At 38.3% G+C, this 23,781-nt stretch overlaps 2 long non-coding RNA genes across 3 annotated transcripts in view; one reads left to right on the forward strand and one right to left on the reverse strand.

Annotated features, from left to right (window-relative positions):
- The window catches only part of LOC309477014, a 43,230-nt gene extending 36,004 nt beyond the window's left edge, over window positions 1–7,226 (forward strand). The window contains exons 1-3 of one of the 2 annotated variants that reach the window (XR_014198463.1): window positions 2,930–3,129; window positions 5,300–5,497; window positions 5,607–7,226. This is a non-coding gene — a long non-coding RNA (uncharacterized lncRNA). Of the gene's footprint in view, window positions 1–2,929; window positions 3,130–5,299; window positions 5,498–5,606 lie in introns of those variants that run through there. The other variant, XR_014198462.1, reaches the window with a different exon arrangement.
- Window positions 7,227–12,668: 5,442 nt separating this feature from the next.
- Window positions 12,669–14,211, reverse strand: LOC309476822. The gene is made up of 2 exons (XR_014198384.1): window positions 14,111–14,211; window positions 12,669–12,781 (listed from the first exon to the last, which is right to left on the reverse strand). It is a non-coding gene; the product is annotated as an uncharacterized lncRNA (long non-coding RNA).
- Window positions 14,212–23,781: the final 9,570 nt, after the last annotated feature.

Below are 23,781 nucleotides of genomic sequence, written 5' to 3' on the forward strand. Positions count from 1 at the left end.
TTTAAAAGCTTATATATTAAAATTTGTATTTATATTTATATTAATATAAAAGCAAATAACTACAGTTCACATAATATAAATGTAATAAATAATTAGCAGCAAAAGATGAACACCTTACTATAAACCACTGTAATTTGGAGCGAGAGGTACAGGCGGAGTGGCTTTATGGCATCGGATAGTAAATGTCACTTTCCTCACAGCTGATTGGCCCAGTTTTGGTCTGCGATGTCTAACCCAGAATAAAACCGAAAACTGAAACCGGCTTCATGCAACTGTTGTGATGTCAGTCTGTGTTCCCCTGTCTTTTCATTTTCAGCAGTTCCCTGTAATGTCTATTAGTCTCCCCAGGTGTTTTAGATTAACCACGCCCCCTTGTTATCTTGTTTAGCTTGTTTGCCCTTGTATTTAAGCCCTGTGTTTTAGTTCAGTCATTGTGAGTTCTTGGTTCTGTTAAACGCTTTTGTTGGTTGTCCTGTTCCTGAGTTCTGTTCCCTTATCCGTGTTTGTAAAGTCTAGAGTCTAATTTCCTACTTCTAAATTCTGAAAAAAACAGAGATTCTAATTATTGGACAAAAAACGTCCTCACGTAATAACCTAGAATACTGTCTAACACTTGATGGCTGCTCTGTTAAGTCTTCGTCATCGGTTAGGAACCTGGGTGTGCTCTTTGATACCAATCTTTCATTTGAAAGTCACGTGTCTAGTATCTGTAAAACCGCATTTTTCCATCTTAAAAATATATCTAAATTATGTCATATGCTCTCATTGACAAATGCGGAACAATTAGTTCATGCTTTCATGACCTCAAGGCTAGATATTGTAATGCTCTACTGGGTGGTTGCCCTGCACGCTTAATAAACAAACTACAGCTGGTCCAAAATGCAGCAGCTCGAGTTCTTACTAGAACCAGGAAGTATGACCATATTAGCCCGGTTCTGTCAACACTGCATTGGCTCCCTATTAAACATCGCATCAATTTTAAAATGTTGCTGATTACTTACAAAGCACTAAATGGTTTAGCTCCGCAGTACTTGAGCGAGCTCTTAACGCATTACACTCCTTCACGTCTATTGCGATCTCAAAATTCCGGCCAGTTGATAATACCTAGAATATCAAAATCGACTGCTGGCGGTAGATCCTTCTCCTATTTAGCACCAAAACTTTGGAACAGTCTTCCTAACATTGTCCGGGAAGCAGACACACTCTGTCAGTTCAAATCTAGATTAAAGACACATCTCTTTGACCTAGCATTCACATAATACATTATAGACTTCTATAATTCAATATTAGGCTGCATAGATTAGGTCAGCTGGAACCGGGAACACTTCCCATAAATCCTGATGTACTCGTTACATCATGAGAAGAATGGCATCTACGCTAATTTTAGTGTCTGTGTTTATCCCGAGGTTTTCCCGCAGCCTGCCGGATCCAGGCCGTTTCCAGATCTGACGAAGGCCCTTCACCTGGACCCGATGACAACGCAGTGCTGAAGTGCCAACCAGTCTCTCCCTATGGAGGATCCCTTTCCCACTCTACAGATAAAGCGTCGTCGGGAAACTCAATTTGCGTATCTACCCCGAATTGATAAAATAAAATAAAATTCTGAATTAAAACTATAAGGAAACACCAGTAATTTGTTTAGGCTTGGTTTGTAGGGAATTCCAAACCTGCACACATATATTCAAACGCACATAACTATAGAACCAATTCTTAATGCGCATGTGAACGCCATCAGCGTTTCTCACAGGATCGTGTTTAAAGTCTATGTAGAGAGAATGGTGTCGTCTTAGCGGCCCCTAATTTAATAACAAATGATTGTTGCAACGGAAGCGAATCAATCATAACTAACCTTAGCTGGAAATAACTTTACTAAAGAACCGCTATAAAGCCAAAACAGTCTAACGTTAAATTATACATTTATCTCTGTAAAGCTGCTTTGAGACAATCTACATTGTTAAAAGCGCTATATAAATGAAGATGACTTGACTTGACTTGACACAGAGAGAGACACACAGAAACAAACACACACACAGAGAGAGAGAGAGAGAGAGAGAGAGAGAGAGAGAGAGAGAGAGAGAGAAACACAGAGACACACACACACACACACACACACACACACACACACACACACACACACACACGGGTCAGCTGATTCACTTCCCTTTTTTAAAGTAGGTCCAGTAATATAATATAAAATGTCTATCCAGTCAGTCTGTAATTCTATTAAGATGAATAGCATTCATTTAGAAACATGGAATTTCATTTATTTCATTTATTTATTTATTTATTTATTTATCTATTTATTTAACTCTAAGCATCATTAGTAGAGATAGCTCGTACTATCAGTTATTGAAAAACACACATTGGTCAACCACTAGAAAAACCTTTATGTACAGAACAAAAAGGATATTACTACATATCCTGACAGCCGCAGGGTTGAGAAATACTGTTACTGTAACTGTACTGCGCAGTAACATTTGGTAGTAGTTGATAAGCACTGATAAAGTCTAATGAAACTGGCGCAGCTTCAGCTCAGTGAAGAGGTGATGTGTGTGTGTGTGTGTGTGTGTGTGTGTTTATAACCTTAAAGCTCCAGCGTCAGTTGCACTGCATATTAACCCTTGTGGAAGAAATCTAATATGTTATGTACTATGTTTGCATTTTCTATATGTTTGATTTTTCTGTATTAATGGAATTGCTTAGAAAGGCAGTAATTAGATAAATTTGCACGAGGTCTGATTTGACAGAACAAAGACCAGTTATTGATCTTATGAATAAATGATGTATGACCATTGTATACGGCTGGAAATGAGAAATGTGTGACCGTTATATGACAGTAAAAGAGCAAACATGTTCTAATATGGAAGTGTAGTGTTGTTATGAGCCTCCACTCAAGGGTAAAATATGAGCAGTGGTCTAGAGAGATAAGAGAGAGTTGAGGCTCTAAAAGAGGAAGGATTCCTTCTCTTCACCGTCACTCTACAATCGCTCTGTGTGTCTGTGTCTCTGCTGGCCTTTTCATGCAAGAAAATAAACCTCATCAAAGACTATTGGAAATGTTTGTCTCTTATTCAGTTCAGAGATATAATATTATTAGCCACCAGACGCTCTTCAGCTCATCATCACAAGGTAATTAAAACACGTTTTCTTTTTATTTAAATCTCTACACAAATACAATGTTACTATAAAGAAACTGAAATGTAATTCTGTGTTGCAAATCAATTATTAACAAATGTGGTAACACTTTACATTAAGGTTCATTAGTTAACATTAGTTAACAACATTAGTTAGCATGAACTAATAATGAACTGCACTTATAGTTCAAATGGCCATTAATAAAGCTAAGTTAGGAAAAGCGACGGGGATTGAAAATATCCCAAATTAAATGATGACCAGATGATCCCACAGTAGCTGCACGGGTCTCAAGCTGTCTGGCGGACATCTCCACATGGATGAAGGAACACCACCTGCAGCTCAACCTGGCAAAGACTGAGCTTCTCGTCCTCCCTGCCAATCCGTCTCTACAGCACGACTTCACCATCCAGCTAGAGTCATCATTAATCACCCCATCAAGATCGGTCAGAAATCTTGGAGTAACGTTTGATGACCAGCTGACCTTCACAGATCACATTTCAAAGACAGCTCGATCATGCAGGTTTGCACTGCACAACATCAGGAAGATCAGGCCTTTCCTAACTGAGCATGCAACACAACTTATCGTCCAGGCCCTGGTCATCTCTAGGCTTGACTACTGCAATGCCCTTCTGGCTGGACTCCCAGCATGTGCGACCAAACCCCTACAGATGATCCAGAATGCTGCAGCTCGTCTTGTCTTCAACGAGCCCAAGAGGGCCCACGTCACTCCTCTGTTCATCTCTCTGCACTGGCTACCTCTAGCTGCTCGCATCAAGTTCAAGGCACTGACGCTTGCTTACAGAACTATCACAGGCTCAGCTCCCTCCTACTTTCACTCACTCCTACGAGTCTACATCCCTACCAGACACCTACGATCCGTCAACGAGCGACGTCTCGTGGTTCCATCACAGAAAGCCACAAAATCACTTTCCAGAACATTCTCATTTACAGTTCCATGCTGGTGGAACGCTCTCCCCACCCTCATCCGGAATGCAGAATCCCTGACAACATTCAAAAAACAGCTGAAAACCAATCTCTTCCGTGAGCACTTAACCTTATAGAAAAAAAAAAAAAAAAAAATCCTTTCCCTTTGAAACATCACTTATCAGGCTTATGCTACTCTGAATAATACCTGAACTTCGTATTTTGAGCACTTCCTGCGTTGTTGTTGCTTTTGCCTCTTTATGATGACTCGCTGAACTTAGTCCTAATTTGTAAGTCGCTTTGGATAAGGGCGTCTGCTAAATGACTAAATGTAAATGTAAATACTAAAATCACCCAAACTATTCGATATTTTGTTTGATTTATTTAAATGGTGTTATGAATCCGGAAAAATACCATCTATGTGGCTTAAATCTATTATTAATCCGATACCAAAATCCCAAAATGAGGATCTGAGGGTGCCTTTGAATAATAGAGGGATTAGTTTAATGAGCAGTTTATAAATTGTATTCTACAATACTTAATGAAAGGCTCATGGTGTACCTAGAGAAAGAAGAGATCTTCGTGGAAGAACAAAATGGGTTCTGTAAGTCAAGATCATGTCTTGATCTACAATTATAACTAAAAGTAAAATAAATCTACATATTCGTGCTTTATTGATTTTTAGAAAGCTCTCGAGATGATCTGTAGATGAGGATTTGTTTGTATATGCTATGTGTGTGTGTGTGTGTGTGTGTGTGTGTGTGTATACATGTGTGTATGTATATATTTGTATTCATGTATTTCCCCGAATGATTTGTATATGTGACCGGAAGATGTTTGCTAAATAAGTTTGTGGTGTCTTGTAATCCCATGTGGGATGGGCCATGGGTCCAATGTTTGGCATGACACAGAAATAAAGTTGAACTAACTAACTATACAGCATTTATTAATCTTTGTTAATGTTTATTCCAACATTTACTTTTACATTATTAAAACAACATTTATTAAAATCTTGTTAACATTAGTTAATGCACTGTGAACTAACATGAACAAACAATGAACAGCTTTATTTGTATTAACAAACATTAACAAAGATTAACAAATACAGAAACAAACGTATCATGGTTAGTTCATTTAGTTAATATATTACCCAATGTTAACTAATGAACCTTATTGTAAAGTGTTACCACAAACGTCAAACTTTAACTCTAATTGTATCTTCGATATGTTTTGCCACAAGATATAATGCAAACAGGAGAAATGAATCGTGACGGCAGATCTGTGGAGCGCCACGGACTGCAGGAGAATTAAACATCAGGAAAACAGAGAAAGAGGAAAATGACAAAGAAAGAGGATGAGATTCAAGCTCTTGATCCAGGAGAGGAACAGATCCGGAGACGAGTCAGACACAACAGCATTTACAGTGGACAACCAAACTGTGAGTCTTTACGATCTTTAAGATAAAACACTGTTACACATTTTTCTTCAACTTGATAGCAATTTTTTATCAGCTTTAACTAGGAATGCCTGTGTTTGTGATCTCATAGTTTCTCATGATCCAGACGGACCAGCAGAGACTGACTCAGAGACGCTCACAGAAACTCACGGATCACATGACGATAATGAAGAAAGCTCAAACTCTAGATGTCACACATGGCTCAAAGATGCAACATTAAGGGGAGACGACAATCAAGAGTAATGCCGAGTTCACACCGCACGATTTAAAGTAGTCGATTCACTGTTGTTTTCACACTGCACGACTCTCTGACTCTCTCTGCACCACTCACCACTGTTTCCACTTTAAGGGGTCATAAACTGGCTTTTTAATTTTTTTTATATTGCTGTCTGAGGTCAACTTATGACGTTCGCTTGGTTTTTACATTCAAAAACATCAAAATGAATAAGTAATAGGCTATTTTCTACCCTGCCTTTGAGCCTAGCTCCTTAAACGCTCGGTTTTTATGGGCGTGCCGCATTGAAGACTTGGAAGTAAACGCCAAAAAGTTAATCTATGATTGGATAACAGTTTTGCATATTATAATGAGTTTCATGTAACGCGCGAGTCGGTGGGCGGGGCTAAACAGGCGGTGTTGAAGTGGGCGTCGATCTTCTTCTGAGGAGGCGGGGTTTGATACCCTTTGACCTCATAGATCCCCACTTTGAAAAACCTGTTGTTCGCTGAGCCTGGTGTCAATAAAAGCTTTTATTGGACTAGCAAGGAAGTTTTCAGTTCTGAAACTTTCAGGATATTCTTATAGTATGATGACCTCTTATCAAAAGCTCAAGGAAAATTTGATTTCTCAGTTCATCACACCTTTAAAAAGCTTTTTGCAACTTTTTGTCGCGGCTGAACGCAGCCCAGGATTATGAATCGCGACAGGTCCAGATATTTAACATGCCAAATATCTCATGAGCAATTCTCTCAGATCGCATCTTTGATCATTTACACTGCGTGTTTGTCACTCGCGTGAACGAGCACCGATTTGCCCATGATTTCGGGCATTTGTCGGCAAGTGAAAATCGAGGCTAAAATCGTGCAGTGTGAACTCGGCATAAGAGTGTGTGTATGGAAGAGAGATTAACCAAGAACCCATTGTGCCATTTATTGGTTATTAAAGTTAAACAACAGTGAACGCAGCAAAACACTGGAACAATGGGAACATATGAATATAAAAGTCCTTAAACACAAAACAGGGGAAACAAGAGTCAAGTCTCCTTCATTTATACAGCGCTTTTAACAATATAGATTGTTTCAAAGCAGCTTTACAGTGATAATAGGAGATTACAGTAACAGAGATTGTTTAGGCTTTGCAGCAGCTCTAGAATAGAGTTATTGTCCAGATAAAGTTAGTTTGATTGATTCACTTCCATTGCAGAGATCATTAGTTATTAACGTGACACCAGTTGTGTTACAAGACAAGAATTGTAACAGCTATAAAACCATTTTAAGAGTGATTTTCCTGTATGATGTTCTTTAACTCTTACTAGAATTAATTGTAAATAAATATGAACTAGATTAATTTTTTTAATGAAACAAATTCACTATATGTATTTCACAGTATGTCACTATAGTAAACATGTAGGCTAGTAAGGCTACTACCAGCAGAGAGCAAACCGGATTATAATTTTCAGGAAAAAAATAAAATAAAAATGTTTTGATACTTAAACTGCTTGTTTGTGTGTTTCTTTTCATATTGTACTTTTTTTCTTTCAATGGCCAAAGACGAGTGTTGATTGAGCATGTTCATCACTAAAGCTTTAATAACTAATAAACACAAACTCTTACACTGATGCAGGAATCAAGATTAAAATACAATAAGATTTTTCAAATTTAAAAAACTGAAGCAGATATTCATACTGAATTGCACAATAAGCAACAAGTATACAGACTTTATATTGACCATGCAGTTTTGTTTAAATATGAAAAAGTCGCAGAGATTCATCCTTCTGTTTCAACGCATTCTCATCCTTGGGCGTCATAATACTGACGCTTTTGACATTTCGTCTACATCGAACGCACATGGCACCCTTTAGCGTCAATATGAGACGCACAGAGCTTTGTTCGGTAATGGGTAGGTTTAGGTGTAGTGTAGGGATAGGGTTAGACCGCTAGGAGGCGCCTTCTGGCCCATTTCTATCTGCGTCTCATATTGACGCTAAAGGGTGCCATGTGCGTTCGATGTAGACGAAATGTCAAAAGCGTCAATATATGACGCCTTGGGATGAGAACGGGCTGTCTGTTTCTCATTGACACACTGACTTTGAAGGTTGTCTCTCAGCAATTGTTATGAATTCAAATGTTTTTTGATAACGTCTGTGCAGCTTGTCTGAATATGTGAGCAGAATTTAGAGAAGAATGATGTCAAATATTGTTGTGTTGTTTTGGTATGACAATGATGACAATTTTTTACTGTTCTTTTGAGCATTTCATTTAAAAAAATTATTAAAAAGCACAAAAAAAAGTGTGAAAAGCAAGTCCCTGTGACTGGATGAACAGTTATTTAGGTCTGAGTTAACACATGAGTACAGAATATCAATCGCATGAAACAGAATTAGGGCTTTATGAATAAAAAAAATACATGAATGTATACATATTGTATATTTATTATTTTAACACACAGAATATGATCTGCAGTTTTCATCTTTGTCCACTAGATGTCAGAAGTAGATTCGCTCAAACTCAAAGGCCTTTAGTTTCAGGATCAGAGACAGTGAAGAGAAATCAGAGAATCTGATCTGAAGCTCAATGAGGATCATCATGTGTCTCATATGAAGCAGAAAGAGACTCTCATCTGATCAGATTATATTACAGGATCAGAGACAGTGAAGAGAAATCAGAGAATCTGATCTGAAGCTCAGTGAGGATCATCATGTGTCTCTAGGGTGGCCATTTCCAGAACACCAGAAAGGAGGACACTTTGCGGCATTTAGTGAGACAACATTGCATAGGACTCTGGTGTACTCGCAACTACAATTTGATCTACGATATATCTTGATGTACAGGTGAAACTTGAACAATCCGAATACTGTGCAAAAGTTAATTTATTTCAGTAGTTCAACTTAAAAGGTGAAACTAATATATTATATAGACTCATTACATGCAAAGTGAGATATTCCAAGCCTTTATTTGTTATAATTTTGATGATTATGGCTAACAGCTTATGAAAACCTTTTCACAATATTCTAATTTTGAATTTGGGGTTTTCATAAGCTGTAAGCCATAATCATCAAAATTATAACAAAGAAAGAATTCACTCACCGCACTCAAAACAGCTTTGCGGCTTTAACTCCAAAACGGCACGACGTAAAGAAGAAATGTTTTCGCGGGTATGGTAGGCATTGCGTGCTGTACGTGCTAACGAAATTTGACGTACATGACAGTGGTTTTCAAGGAAATCTCAGTGTTTCATCCGTCCCGCGTTTCAATCGTCCTGGCTCTCATCTATTGTTACTGTATAATGAGTTTTCATCTTAATGTTCCTCATCGGTCATTAAAGAGAATGAAGGAAAACACCAACCTGTTTGTTCCTCTGTATCTTCATCTCTCATTCTGCAGGGTTCCTCCTCAGACTCCATCTTTCAGTCGTTTCTCCTGTGGGAAGATGGTAATAATCCCAGGATTTAATCTCTCATGGCTTCACTGACTGAAGGAGTGAACTGTCATCACACAATCCTCTCAGTTATCCAGCTTTAAGTGTTTCACTCAAACAGTCATTTACACACAATTTCATAATTTAAGTTTCTAACTTTCTGTGCTTTCTGTGTCGCTTTTACATCATATTTATCATAGACTGATTCGGTTAAAGAAATATATGGAGATTTATGCTAGAAAAACAAACACTCTTGAACTCAAAATGTATTTATTTATGGTATGTCTGAAATAATGTATCCTTCCGTTGCTCATATTGTGTCACATCTTGTGTCTACCAGGTTTCATTCGTTCATTACATAAAATATCGATCAAAACAATTCATAAACTTCACAAATTCGTCATGTGATCATCCATCCAGTCAGAGTTTTACGCGCGTAAATCTGCAACAGTTCATTTCAAATCGGACATGACGAACGAAATCATTTCGGATTTAGTAATAAATCGGATTTTTTCAGAGTTTGACCAAACATTTGAGATTTATATTTTAACTGATAATTAATACAATGAATGTACTAACAGATTGAAACAGCAGATTTTCTGCAGCGTGTTGTTCTTGTCCTCCAGTCTCCTCCGTTTCTCCTCTGACTGTGAATGAAAGCAGCGGCTCGGGTCAGTGTTGACACCTTGTGGACAAACTCATTAACACACACATGATTTAATATGAGATACACTAGTTTCAGGTTCCAAATTAAATTACTGTTTGTAGTATAAAAAACCTGCTCTGCTGCTTCATCAAAATACCAAAGTGATTAATAATAATACATGTTGCTGTTATTAAGTTCAATGAAATAAAGTTAAATTAAGCACCTTATTTTCACTTAATTTAACTTTATTCCATAATAGTCCTGCTTCCATAATAGTGAATCTAGTGCTGCTAGTAAACACAAATACAAAGCCTAAATCATTTTTTAAACTTTTTTTTTCTTTGTTTAAACTTCACTGAAAAGCCATTAAATAGCCCATTAAGTAGGCCTACATATTAAGTACAAATATGTTGAGAAAGATGTTTTTTTAAAGAAATAATTTCATCAGTCAATGAACAGGAGGCTCATCGATTTTTCGATTAATCGTTTTTTAAAATGTGGTCGATTCAAAATCGATTCTCAAACGCCACGAATCGATTTTTTTTCCATATTTATTTATCTATTACCTAAAAGCCAGTATTAGTTTTTCTCCACTGTTCATAGGCTTGCAAACTCCATTTCATAGCTAATGCTGTGAGATTCTATGTTTGTTTTGTGTTAATCATAAAATAACCTCAACTAGTGCTGCACGATTAATCATATCGCAATCACGATGTCAAGCCTACGCAATTATATGACGCAAAAAATGCTGCGATTTTTTTTTTTTTTTTATGAAATAAACAAATTTGGGCTGTTAACGCAATTAACGCAGCATCTGTTAATTTTTGCAGCATCTTTTGGCTAGTGTTACATAATCCCGCTCTTATTCATGCAAATGCTTTTAAACCATTCATGCACGATAAGACAAAAATGAACGCGCTGCCTGTGAATGTCCTGACTGTGACACACAGAAAGACTCGCGCTAATATCGTGCGTGCGCACAAAACAGCATGACAGAATACAGTTCTCTTTCACGCTTGAACGAACAATAACACACACAATTCTGTCAGATAACATCTCCAAAATGTTAAATACCCTTTGACTAGTAACCAAAAGTCCAAATAGTCTCTGCTGCACCAATTCAACTGATATAAATACTAGTGTAGAACATTTCCCACATAGCAAAATTTGTCTGGCCCACCTCTGGGCCTCATCCTTGCTTCAATTCTGGCCCAGTTCTGGCTGGGTCCCCGGCCCAAAACTGGCGCAATACACTGAAAACGGACTCAAACAACCTCCTCTGGCCCAGATGTGGCCCAGACACTGTAAAATGACTATCATTTATTGATATGGCCCAGGTCTGGCCCAGGCACTCTAAGACAGAACTGGCTGAGAGTCGGCTGGGTCCCCGGGCCAGATGTGGCTCACACCCTGTAAAATGACTCTTATTTATTGATATGGCCCAGGTCTGGCCCAGGCACTGTAAGACAGATCTGGCTGAGAGTCGGCTGGGTCCCCGGGCCAGATGTGGCCCAGAAACTGGCAGTGAAACACAAATTCAACCATTTAAAAAGATTAAGGGTTTTTATTATAAAATTAACAAATACACTTTAATATAAGCATGTATTAACAATGAACAAATAGCCTACACTATTAACATTTATTTACAACACAATTTTTAAACTACAAAATAATAAGTAAAATATATTTACTGTATATGATTAAAAGAAAAACATCACTCTTTCACACACAAACTATCTTTTACTCTCTTTAACACTAAATAAATTCCTTTTGCAAATGTCAAGTCACCATTAAATATATAGCGCTATATACAGTAATGACTGTTTCAAAGCAGCTTTACAGGGTTAAACAGGACAATGATCAATGATGCAAACAGTTCAATTTGGCTGTAAAGCTGCTCTAAAAAGAAAATAGTGTCATTGTTCAGCTGAATTCAGTTCAGTGTTGATTCAGTTCTGTTCAATAACTGTATAAAGTATATCAATTATAAAAAGAGTTCATTTTCATTATTAAGCAGCTCTGCAGAAAACAGTGATGTCATCGTCCAGCTCAGTTCAGTTCTCATATAATAGTGTCATTATTATTAATGCAGGCAGATCAATATTATTAAGAATAAGTGTCCCCAACTAAGCAAGCCAGAGTCCATCAGTGACAGAATGGAGAAAGAAAAACAGGCTCAGTCGAAGGGCCAGTTCTCCTCTGATCAAACAACAAACATGGTGTGTGTGTTAGGATCCAGGCCGCTTCACAAGTCAGATTGTGGATTGATATCATTCAGAGTATTTTATTCAGCTCCTTTTGCTTGAAGGTTGGAAAAGAGTAGCAAAACTCGAGAGCATGTAGATGTGAATTTGAGAACTTGTACAATAGATATTTGTTCTTGTACAATAAAATGTACACTCACAGCTCCAATGTGAAAACCTCTAATGTGAAAACCTCAATTGAGTTGAAGCTGGCCGTTGGGTCTGTGCGGAGGACTGGTCTGGTTCTCGTGGATCTGATCCGATGACTGTGCCGAGGACTGTTGTGTCAAAGGGGTCTTCACGCCGTTTGTTTCTAGGTCTCATCTAGTCGTGATGTTCTCGTCTGGCATTCAGGGCTGTTGTGGTCATCTGAGGGTCCAGGTCCACCATCTGGTCTGGATATGGACAAGATCGGGCTGAATACAGTAACCTTGGGATAAGACTGAGACAGAGAGACTAACATTAGCGTAGATGCCATTCTTCTTACGATGTAACAAGTACATTTAGTGTTATGGGAAGTGTTTCCGGTTCTGGTTGACCGAATTTATGCAGCCTAACAATCCTTTAACAGATGTGAATTATAGAAATGTGAGAGTGTGTTATGTTTATGCTAGGTTAAAGAGGTGTGTGTTTTTAAATAGATTTAAACTTATCTTGTGTCTGCCCCTCGATCTGCTGCCAGTCCATGATCCCTCGATCTCCATCTCAGCAGCATTAGCTGTGAGGGTTTCTCTGAACTGCACCTTTTAAATAAAGGAATAGATATTGTGAGGTCAATATGATCTTAAGCATTAGTTTAAGCACATAGGTTTAACAAATGTTGTTGCCAGAGTTCACACAGCAATTTAAAATATCGGTAACACTTTACAATAAGGTCTCAATTGTTAAAATTAGGCTAGTTAATGTGTTAACTAACTTTACCAATGAACAATACATTTGTTACAGTATATTTATTATCTTTGTTAACATTAGTTAACAAAAATACAATAAAAATGTATAATAAAAATTAGTTCAGTGCATTGACTAATCTTAACAAATAGCCCACAACTTTGATTTTAATAATGCATTAGCAAATGTCAAAATGAAAATGAACTAAGATTAATAAATGCTTTAAGTATTGTGCATTCTTAGTCCATCTTAACTAATGTAGTTAAACCTACATTAACGAATGAAACCAATTATTGTAGTGTTACCAAAATATCTGTAAAAAGTGTCAGATTCCAAACAGTGCGTTCATATTTCATTGTAAGTCAACATCCCCTCTGCAGCAAAATGTCAAGAACTACCATTTTAATAACATTACACAGTGATATATACACTTTAATTTTTTCTTTAACTCTAAAATGCACCTGCTCTAAAGCAGATTACGCAATAAATAAATAAATAAATAAATAAAATAAAGCAGATTACGCTACATTCAAGAACACAAGACGTGCCAAAGACAATGAATTAAGAAGCTGCACTTATTTTGCAGCTTCTCTTATGTATCTACAAAGCTTTTCCATTTCGGAGTTCCCACAGGAGTGTTAAAATCAAATAAATCTTATTTTTTATTTCAGATTGTAGCCTACACGTTGTCTCCGCGGGTGTAGTAGCCTACACTGTGGTCAATGTAGTTCGATTCACAAATAAATGACTCTTTTGAGAGGTTAGTGAATCAAATCAGAAAGAGTCGCCTGTATAGAGAACTATGGCGCCGAAAGCGTAGTCCGACTCTTATGATTCGACTCCTATGAACTAAACACTCATTGAAAAAGACGAATTGACTGACTAAATTTGATCACAGGAATATAACTCAATATCATTTCATTAGCCAAAATCCAGTGCACTGATCAACAGCCAACAGCACAGCAGTTTTTCTAATAAAAAAAACCCCTCAAATTTATCCTAAAAAGAGACCGTAGCTCATCAACACTCTCTCCGGGACCGAATGGATATTCTGAAGTAACGTATTATCATCGTAAACATCTGATCTAACGTTAGATATAAAAAACACTATATTTATCTTGACAATTAATACATCAAACAGCACTATAACAACAAATTAATGGATTAATGGATAAATTACTTACTCGTTTTTCAGATGAATGATTCCTCTCGAAAACGTTGGTCTGCGTCTGCAGGATCTTCCTCAGGATTTAAATTAACCGTCAAAACCTTTTTTCAAGTGGCCGGCCGCTTGTGACAAAACGAACTCGGGCCGATGGTAAATACACACAGCTATACCGAGTAAGTTATAGCGCGAGTACAACTGCTTTTAGCCGACACTGGCCCACTCATAAAACGCCGTATATGAGCCAGCGCGAGTACAACTGCTTTTAGCCGACACTGGCCCACTCATAAAACGCCGTATATGAGCCAGCGCGAGTACAACTGCTTTTAGCCGACACTGGCCCACTCATAAAACGCCGTATATGAGCCAGCGCGAGTACAACTGCTTTAAGCCGACACTGGCCCACTCATAAAACGGCGTATATGAGCCAGCGCGAGTACAACTGCTTTTAGCCGACACTGGCCCACTCATAAAACGCCGTATATGAGCCAGCGCGAGTACAACTGCTTTTAGCCGACACTGGCCCACTCATAAAACGCCGTATATGAGCCAGCGCGAGTACAACTGCTTTTAGCCGACACTGGCCCACTCATAAAACGCCGTATATGAGCCAGCGCGAGTACAACTGCTTTAAGCCGACACTGGCCCACTCATAAAACGGCGTATATGAGCCAGCGCGAGTACAACTGCTTTTAGCCGACACTGGCCCACTCATAAAACGCCGTATATGAGCCAGCGCGAGTACAACTGCTTTTAGCCGACACTGGCCCACTCATAAAACGCCATATATGAGCCAGCGCGAGTACAACTGCTTTTAGCCGACACTGGCCCACTCATAAAACGCCGTATATGAGCCAGCGCGAGTACAACTGCTTTTAGCCGACACTGGCCCATTCATAAAACGCCGTATATGAGCCAGCGCGAGTGCAACTGCTTTTAGCCGACACTGGCCCACTCATAAAACGCCGTATATGAGCCAGCGCGAGTACAACTGCTTTTAGCCGACACTGGCCCACTCATAAAACGCCGTATATGAGCCAGCGCGAGTACAACTGCTTTTAGCCGACACTGGCCCATTCATAAAACGCCGTATATGAGCCAGCGCGAGTGCAACTGCTTTTAGCCGACACTGGCCCACTCATAAAACGCCGTATATGAGCCAGCGCGAGTACAACTGCTTTTAGCCGACACTGCCCCTTCATAAAAAGCCGTATGTCAGCCAGAAGTGTTGTGTACACAGTCGGCACGACTCTGGCCCATTATCTTTTCACCGATGCCGACACTGAGCCGACAGTAACGCATTTCAGCCGGAATCGGCCCAAATGTGCTTGCTATCTGGGTTGCATAGAAACCGTGTCTATTCCTCGTTTAGTGAGATCAAATAATAAATCTAATGCAGGATCTAGGAAAAATCTAATTGTTATTAAAACAGAAAATGTTGCTATTAGTAAACAAAAACTATTTCTAAAGCTAGGTCTTCTAAACATTAGATCACTCACACCTAAGGCAGTTATTGTAAATGAAATAGTCACAGATAATAGCTTCGATGTACTTTGCCTTACTGAAACCTGGCTTAAACCAAATGATTATTTCGGTATTAATGAGTCTACTCCTCCTGGATACTGTTATAAGCATGAGCCCCGTCTGATTGGCCGTGGCGGAGGTGTTGCAACCATTTATAAAGATATTCTAAATGTTACTCAGAAAACGGGTTATAAGTTTATTTCATTTGAAGTACTTGTACTAAATGTTACGCTCTTAGATGTTAGAAAAACATCCCTATTATCTTTAGCCTTGGCTACCGTATATAGACCGCCAGGGCCTTACGCTGATTTCCTAAAAGAGTTTGCAGATTTTCTCTCAGACCTATTAGTCAATGTCGATAAAGCATTAATTGTTGGAGATTTTAACATACACGTAGATAATCCAAATGATGCGTTAGGAGCTGCGTTTACAGATTTATTAAATTCATTTGGGGTCAAGCAAAACGTCACCGGACCAACTCATCGTCTTAATCATACACTCGATTTAATTATATCACATGGAACCGATCCAACCGATATAGATATCATTCCACAAAGTGATGAAGTCACTGATCACTACATGGTAACTTGCATATTACGTACTGCTGTAATATGTCATGCGGCGTCGCGTTATCAACCAGGCAGAACAATCCTCCCATCCACCATAGATAATTTCTCAAATTGCTTATCTAATCTGTCTCAGCTGCTGCCTGAACCCAAACAAACAGATGAACTAGAAGAACTAACTAGCACTATGAGCACCATTCTCTCTAGAACATTGGATGTGGTTGCACCTATTAAATTAAAAAAGGTCAGAGAGAAAAATAAAGCACCATGGTATAACAATACTACGCATGTTTTAAAGAGAGAAACCCGTATTTTAGAGCGTAAATGGAAACAAACTAATTTAGAGGTCTTTAGAATCGCGTGGAAAGACAGTATGTCGCGTTATAAAAAGGCCCTAAAAGCTGCCAGGGCTGAGCACCTCCACAAACTAATAGAAAACAACCAAAACAATCCAAGGTTTCTATTTAATACCGTGGCTAGATTAACAAATAAACAGACGTCACCCGAACAAAATATCCCGTTACAGTTCAGTAGTAATGATTTCATGAACTTCTTCACTGAGAAAATAGAAAGCATCAGAACCACAATTATAAACGTTCAATCTTCAATCGCGCCTTATAATTCAGCTTCAATTATCACCCCGAAAGAACAATTACAGTGCTTTACAACTATAGAACAAAAAGAGTTAAATAAACTTATCACTTCATCTAAAACAACAACATGTTTATTAGATCCTATACCAACTAAACTACTGAAAGAAGTATTACCTGTAGTGGAAGAGCCTCTCCTCAATATTATTAACTCGTCTTTATCTTTAGGTCATGTTCCAAGAACATTTAAACTGGCAGTTATAAAACCTCTCATTAAGAAACCACAATTAGATCATAATAATCTAGCAAATTATAGACCCATTTCAAATCTTCCATTTATGTCTAAAATATTAGAAAAAGTGGTGTCCGCTCAACTGGGATCTTTCTTGCAACAAAATGATATCTATGAAAAGTTTCAGTCTGGATTCAGACCGCATCATAGCACTGAAACTGCGCTCGTTAAAATCACAAATGATTTACTTTTAGCTTCTGACCAAGGCTGTATCTCAATACTAGTTTTACTTGATCTTAGTGCTGCGTTCGATACTATAGATCACACAATACTCTTAGATCGACTACAAAATTATACTGGTGTTCAAGGACAAGCACTAAGCTGGTTCAAATCATACCTATCTGACCGCTACCATTTTGTCTATTTAAATGGCGAAAAATCGATCATAACTCCAGTAAACTATGGAGTGCCGCAGGGATCTGTATTAGGCCCTCTGTTATTTTCAATATATATGATGCCACTTGGAAATATTATAAGGAAACATGGAATTAGTTTCCATTGTTATGCTGATGACACTCAAATATATATTTCATCACGGCCGGATGAAAACGCTACATTTTCCAAATTGACAGAGTGTGTTAAAGATATAAAAGATTGGATGACGCGTAATTTTCTTTTATTAAATCCAGACAAGACAGAGGTAATACTTATCGGTTCAAAAAAACCGCCCACAAAACCTCGCACAATACAACTTTAACATCATAGGATGTCCTGTTACTTTATCCTCTACAGTAAAAGACCTGGGTGTTATACTCGATTGCAACCTGTCTTTTGAAAATCATATTTCATATGTTACAAAAACAGCCTTTTTCCACCTTAGAAACATTGCTAATCTACGTAATATGCTATCAGTTTCTGATGCAGAAAAGTTAGTTCATGCATTCATGACCTCGAGACTGGATTACTGTAATGCTTTATTAGCTGGTTGTCCTGCATCCTCAATAAACAAGCTACAGTTAGTCCAAAATGCCGCCGCTAGAGTTCTTACGAGATCAAGAAAATATGATCATATAACACCGATTTTATCATCACTGCATTGGTTACCTATAAAGTTCCGTATTAACTACAAGGTATTGCTACTGACTTATAAAGCCCTAAACGGCTTAGCTCCAGTCTATTTAATGGATCTTCTATCGCCCTATAATCCATCGCGCTCTTTAAGATCACTAAATTCAAGGCTTTTGGTCATACCTAGGATATCCAGAACCACCAAAGGAGGGAGAGCATTTTCACATTTGGCTCCAAAACAATGGAATAGTCTTCCTGATACTGTTCGTTGCTCAGACTCGCTCTCCCAGTTTAAAACTAGATTAAAGTCGCATCTCTTCAGCCAGGCATTCATATAATCCTACAGTTCAAATTACAATCCGGCCTCTATCCAATGCCAGAGGAGAACTGGCCCCCGACTGAGCCTGGGTTCTCCCAAGGTTTTTTTTTCTCCATTAAGGCACCTGATGGAGTTTTAGGACACCATTAGGTCACTTGATGGAGTTTTTCGGTTCCTTGCCACTGTTGCCTTTGGCTTGCTCAGTTGGGGATATTTTGGGGATATTTAATTTAATTTTATCAATCAATAAATTCCTCTTGCAACAAACTTTGTTGTATTATTTTAATTTAATACTGTGAAGCTGCTTTGATGCAATCTGTATTGTGAAAAGCGCTATACAAATAAACTTGACTTGACTTGACTTGACAATTATGCCAAAATGTCTTTTTGTCGAGTATCTTCATAACATAAGAGCAATCTTACAATGAAAGTGAAGAGTTGTGACTCGTGAGAGAATGAGGCGCGTGTGAGATCCGCGTCAGCAGCGGCTGGTCCACTCTGTCCACAGAGTAAGTGATTATTTTAAACATGACGCATGTATAGATCGACCCATATTATACCTGTATTCACAAGTCATGGGATTTCATGTGTTGCGTGATATCTCTGCGTCCAAGTAACGTTAGCAGTGTTTCGCCTGTGCTTCCCCCTAATATAGTCCCAAGTCAATATCTGCCTAGGAAATCGCCTAGTGTTAATCTGCATCGCTATTTGTACTCGTTGTGAATACGCAGGCCACAAGAAGTAATTAGCTGGGGGTTTTTTTAATCACTTTTACTTAGGACATGCTAGCTGGCAACAAAGAATTCCATTCATTAAGCTAAGCTAAGCTAGCGCCGACCCTGTCAAACTAAAACAATGCATGCACTGAGACAAAAAAGCATTTGCCCACCTATCTAAATGTAGGAAAGAAGGTGAATAAGCCCTATTTCAAAAAACGGTGGAGTGTTCCTTTAAAGGGACAGTACACAGTAGCCACTAATTATCTCTTTCGTTAAAGTTATTCAAAGAACAAAGGGAACAGAGAAAAACACTCACTGCTCTTGACTAAAGAACTTTTGGAACTTTAAAGGTGCAATGCGCAAGTCTCTGAGTTTTTGCAGAACTATGCCCCCTCTGGCGACAAGCGAAACTGCAACCAGAGGTGTGCACGCTCATGGACCACACGCACACGCACGCTTGCAAGAGCAACTGATAAACTTTTTATGTAGCACTCCTGTAAGGGAGCACGTTTATCAATAAACAATCAGACGAGATGCTTCATATCCAGAGTTTTTACTTAGAATGAATTGTGGCAATAAATGAACAATTATTACACTCAACAATGCATGAGCTCTCTTATTTATATAATGTTATACACAAGTGCATGAGCTCGTATGTACTTACCCTTTAAATCAACGCATCCCAAGTTCACTGTGAATAAATGAGTGCACTTAAAGTAGTGCGCATCCTAAAACAGCGACACTCTCTATATTCACAAGCCCCAATCTCACATAAAACACATGTGACAACACAGATCATACATCGACCTTTAACTAAACAGGGCAATTTATATAAATTCAACCGTATACATTTAATCACCCTACCGTTACATACACACATGAACGATTTGCGCGCGAACTGCGTGCTCCCCAGCTGATAACTCTAGCATTTTACATTGGATTCGCCCCGTATCGCACTTCACCCAATAATACAACACAATACCTAGCAAAAATACATTTAGCCAACTAAAAGCCAACTGAGGATCCCGTTTGAGCCCTAGAGCAGACCGGAGATCTCTCCATTTGTTGAAAGCCTTCCCGATGTTGACTCTCGTCTTATTCCGATGCCTGTCTGACTCCAATTTGGCCCTTTTGGTGGCACTAGACAAAAGTTTTCTTTTCTTTGTCTTACGTGGAGTTTGCGTTGGGGTTTGGAATGAACTACAAGCCGGTCTCTTTGAATCCATCTTCTACTTTTGTCGAAAGTTGACTAAAGTTTTGTCGCTCGAGCTGTCTTCGCTGATACGGAGAATGGCGTATGACACAAACCGGCCAGACATTACCAGGTGAGCGTGAACGCGCATGACGTCACGCCCAGTCTCAAATTCCGTCCCGAATCCCTCTTATTTATTTTACTGTACAGGATTATAGAGGCAATCGCAGTGATCAGAGAAGGGCTCATTCAGCCCATCAGGCAATTGTTTAAGCATGTATGGGTTAGAAAAACGGGTATTTTTAACATGAAATGTTGCGCAATGCACCTTTAATAAGGATTAGTCTATATATAATTTATAATTAATGTGGTGCAGACTGTTTGATAACTTTTTTCAATTTCTGCATATGTCCTACCTGTTAGACAGGAAGAGCACAGGTAAATATTATTCTGTTTTAATGTACCCAAGTGTACCTAACATAAAAAGAGTTTAATATACAGGTTTGTAGCTCTTAATTTCTTTTTATTAATTGACCACTTGTAAACTTGATCGATTGAGTCGAGTCGAAATCGAATTTAGAATCGAGAATTGAAATCGAATCGAATTGAGAGCTTGCGAATCGAAATCGAATCGAATTGTAACATCTGAATCGATACCCAGCCATAGTTCTGATAGTGTTTTCTCTTTAGAAAACCAGCCGGAACTTTTTGTGTTTATTTGCACATTGTACTTTATGTCTATGACCGAAGGTCAGTGAGTAAAACTGTGTTTCACTCCTGCAGGGTTCAGTGACTGATATTAGAGCTGGTGGACAGGATCAGACATGAACTCTTCCACAGAAACATCTGATAGCTTTACTATTCTGAACGATGCATGAAACTTTATATTACCTGCACTTCTTGTGCTTATTTCCTCTTTATGATGAATCACTTGTATTTCCTCTTTATTCCTCTTGATATGAATTGAATTTAGTGAACATAGTCAAAAAAAATTGAAAACAAAACATCTTTTGGATTTATCATTTAAAAAATGTTGGTCTCTCTCTAGTCTTAACTATGGCATGTGTCTGATGATTTCACTAAAACAAATGTCCTACATTAGATGAGAATGAGATTCTGGCTCACAGGATGATATTTATTATAACTCTGTTGAGTTCTGACTGCAAACACACTCAATGTTACGATGAGAATGAGATCAGACACACAGTTCAGTCTATCAGTGTCTATCACACGATCATCTATATTTATTATATTAAGGCCCTCAGCCTTGCGGCTCCACCAGAGTCCCTCGTCCCTACGGCTCCACCAGAGGCCCTCAGCCTTTAGTTTAGGGGTCAGAAACAGTGAAGAGAAAATCTGAGAATCTGATCTGAAGCTCAATGAGGATCATCATGAAGCACAAACTCAACGACACTCAAAAACATCAGCTCCTATTCCGTCAGTTTTATGAGGAAAGGAAAGTGTAGAAAACACAAACTATAGTTGCTCTTAAAACAATACTGTAATGAAAACTGGGATTAATACTGAATAACTGTATAACGACAAAGACCATGAAAGTTAAAGACAGTTTTAAGGAATCTATGGATAATAATGTAAAAAGTGATGCAACAAGAAGCACTATAATTACAGTTATAGTGAAGAAAGAATTACAGTAGTTTATAGACTCACTTCATTTTCCATGTGGTTTCCACACTTTCTGAATCTAAAGCACACCAGGAAGATATAATCACAATAAATAAATAAACATTAATGGATTTAACATGAGCTTTTTGTGGCATGATTCTTGGTTTTAAGTTAATTTTCATATATTATTTTGTATCATTTTATTATACTGTAACACTCTCAAAATACAAATATTTAAGTCATTTCCCAATGCAAAAAGATGTGTGTTATACAAACACCCAGAATATACATATCATTAATCAACCACATGAGCAAAATCCACCTTGTCATAACTTATAGTAGTCCATATAGTCTTTGCACTAACAGATGAATCACATATCTCTTAAAGGTGAACTAAGTAACTTTTTTTACCTTAACTGAACAGCTTCGGAGTCATTGGAATGGTTATATTACTTATTTCGGGTTGAATGGTGGTCGTTTCGCACCCCCCTGGTGCCGGTGAGCGGAAAATACGCACTTGCAACTTTGAGCCGGCGGGCCGCTGCGTCAGGAAGTCTCGCGTGATATCAGGTCTCGCGATGTAAACAATTGCTTTACGGCCAAAAGAAATCTGCTAAAATGCTGTCATTATTGCGCTCCCTCACGCTGTCCGAACCCGAATGAAGAAGATGTTTTAAAGAACATCCCATCTGCTTTGATGTCGTTGATCTATAGCCTCTGGTGTCTGAGAATCACCAACGAGTTTTTACAACAGTGTTGTCAAATATCTATTCCGAAGCTGTGGGGGGAGCTCTAGAGAGAAACCTGCAAGCAAAAAGCGAGAATACAGCGAAGAAATCCCGAAGCTACTGAGTGCTGCTTTAACGTTAATTGAGTTAGTCCCAGACAAATGTATCCCAGTCCTTTGTGCAGCTGGTATCAAAAAAGTCCAATCAGTCACGAAACACTCCAAAAATACACAAGTAAACCCTGCCAGCGAGGCATTTGCTGCAAACAAGGGTATCCACCTGGTAAGGTAGAGGTTCGTCAATAGGAAAAGTTCCCATGAAAAACAACACATCACACCAATGTCATTGTGATACAGAAAAGAAAAAGATTATTTTAGGGCAATATAAAAATAGAAAGGTAAACATAGTAAAGGCCCCATAGACAGAACATGCAACAGAGAATGAGGAATTACATCGCAGTCTTTATAAACCTGAAGTCTCTGTCTGTCGGGCTACAGACTCTCATTCGCATCACAACAGATACAGCATCTTCCCTTGCAATGAAAGAATCAAGTGCATCACAATCCTCTTCATTAGTGAAGTCAAGATTCACCCGAGAGCAACAGTAAGATTATTCAACAGAGAAACAGTATGACAACATAAGCAATTGATCATGTAGGAAACAGCAAACAACTGAACGTTATCAATTGCATTAATATATCAAAGCATTGGAAATTAGTTCAAAAGAATGAGAAAACCCACTGACACATTTGAAGTGTCTGAATTTGGGTCCTTTTCTATCACATGACCATTTATTTTGTATGTACAATCAGTTTCACAAGGAACTGGTTTAGAAAAGAGAAAAATCCTTACAATGCAAACTTGCCTAGTTTCTTCTTCTTTAAAATAAAAAAAAGTTGTCATGAAAACTGATTGATAAATCATTTATAGCAGTATATAGATATTGTCACGAATTGCTCCGAGACACAAAGGTTGAGATCCAAATGCAGCTTTATTTAAGGCGTAATTCAAAGAACAGGCAATAGGTCAAACACAGGCAGGCAGTCCATAAAAACAAACAAACAAACAAACAAACAAACAAACAAGGCAGGGGTCAGAGACAAAAGAGTAATCCAAAAAACCAAGACAC

Source organism: Leuciscus leuciscus (genome assembly GCF_965113295.1).
Source record: "Leuciscus leuciscus genome assembly, chromosome: 16".
Classification (NCBI taxonomy): Eukaryota; Metazoa; Chordata; class Actinopteri; order Cypriniformes; family Leuciscidae; genus Leuciscus; species Leuciscus leuciscus.